Source organism: Galeopterus variegatus, unplaced genomic scaffold, assembly GCF_000696425.1.
Source record: "Galeopterus variegatus unplaced genomic scaffold, G_variegatus-3.0.2 Scaffold10404, whole genome shotgun sequence".
Classification (NCBI taxonomy): Eukaryota; Metazoa; Chordata; class Mammalia; order Dermoptera; family Cynocephalidae; genus Galeopterus; species Galeopterus variegatus.
Window position 1 is genome coordinate 46,924 of NW_007736515.1, and position 2,279 is coordinate 49,202.

Here is a 2,279-nt window from a genome sequence, read left to right on the forward strand (position 1 = left end):
TACCAGTACTTGTTGGTTCAGTCAGCAGAGCAGTGGCAGAACAATGTAGGGTAATGGATTTGAGCTCACACAACTGTAGGAGGAGCTGGGGAACTGATGCTTCCTTAAAAGAGTCGTAGGATCAGAGAAGTCACCAGCCAGTCAATCTGTGCATCCAGGAACAGCCAGCTAAGTATGACTATGAAGGGGTAGTTCATGCAGATATCTATGGGATGCTGTTGCCTCTTTAGGTCCACAAGCAAACACGTAGTGATGGATCTGAGTTTGCTGTTGGTCAACAGGACCAACGGCTGGAAAGAAGAAATGGGTATGGAGCTCAAGGGAGCAAATTCAAGCTGGAACCAGAGAGGCACCTATGCCTCACCTGTCACTGCATTTGACTGCATAAAGACTTTTAGATTAATGCATGCTGCTTCCATTTTGTCCGCAAAATCTCATGCAAGATCCTCTTTTTGCCACTTTTAACACAGAATCACACATGAAAGGGAATTCTGGGAATGTAGTAGGCTTTTTAACTATAGCCGATCATTAATATGACTTTTTAAATTTTTTACTTTGCTTTATATCTGAGGTAACTGAAAAGAGAATCCATGTTTTTGTGCACTCTCAAAATAACAGCAAGCATTTTTTAGTACTTAATGTAAATATGCTAAGCATTCTGTTCACCACTGTAGTTATTAAACCTTACTGGAAACTTATAAAGTACTATTAATATCTTCACTTTATAGCTGAGAAAACTGAGGCTCAGTAAGATTCAGTAACTTGCCCAAAAACAAAATGTATTTGGAAGTAATTTTGCCACTCTCATTCCGAATTCTGTGCATTCAATTACACTGATTGCCTCTCTTACTCACCAGTTTTGAAAATTTCTTATAATAGTTTCACAAGGATTTATATAACCTAATCAAAGTCTTGCTTTGTAGTCAAAACTATTCAAATAATTTTCAAACTCTCTCAGATAATTTGATAAACTCTAACTTCTCATCTGCACATTGAGCAGGCTTTTCAGCTGGAAATACTTTCAGATATTTCAGTTAGTTATTGATATAATTTTGAAAGAAAGAAACGAAAGGAAAAAGAAAGAAAGACAAGAAAGAAAGAAAGAAAGAAAGAAAGAAAGAAAGAAAGAAAGAAAGAAAGAAAGAAAGAAAGAAAGAAAGAAAGAAAGAAAGAAAGAAAGAGGGAAAAGAGAGGGAAGGAGAGAAAGAAGAAAGGAGGAAAAGAAAGATTTAATATGTAGTTTTGTATTTAATTCTATTTTTCCAATTCTCTTGGTTTAAAAAACAATGATTATGGATGTAAATTCATGGGAAAATAACACTTCTGTTAAAATTTACTGTAAAAGATAAAGCAAATTATTACCTGTATGATAAGGATTGAGAGGCCTCGGATATCCATATTTCCACCACATTGTCCCTCCAACATAACTGTTAACTTATATATATTTATACCCTTTGTCACTCTGGAATGAAGGTATTAAAGACAGTAAAGGAATAAAAACCCTAAGCCAACATTTGCGTAATTTTTCTCATCACTTATGTTTTTATAGTTAATAGAACAATAAAATAGGTGTTATGTGATCAAATAAATTTGAGAAATGCTAGAGTTACCCAAACAGAACTAATCAGTCTGCTGTATGACTCCACGCATCATAAATTACCAGAATAGAACATGCAGTGTGACATTTTTTGTCAAATGGAGTCCTTTTTTTCAGTGAGCATGTTGGGACACAGACTAAAACAGAGCACCAAGCCATTTTCTATTGAAGTTAATTGGGTTATCAACTTCCAGTCATAGCTGAGTCCCAAGAGATTGGAAAAGACAATTATTTATTGAGCAAAGAGCTTCATTAGGGTCTTCAGATATGACTCAGGTGGCGGGGGCCACGCAATAGGGCTGCTGTTTTGTATCATGTCTCACCAAGTGTAGGAGCTCTTAAAACAGAAGTATGAAATACATTATCAAACAAAGGATAGTAAGATGAGAGTATAAATACATCACTGTAAGGTTTCAAAGGAGAGAAAAATCATACCTACTAGGGAAAATGTGTAAAGGTTTTGTGAAAGGCCAGTTATCAGCAATGGCCCATGAAGGATGATTAGGAGGTAGTCAGCAGCCAAGGTTGGGAAGGGATGTTCCAGGCAGCAGAATTGGCATTAGCAGAGATACAGGTGTGCTGTGGTAGGGGGTAGTGGGCAGTAGAGGACGGGGGATAGAGCTCGATTTTCTGGTCGGCTACCTATAGAGATAGTAGCAAGAATGAGATCTGATGGTTTGGG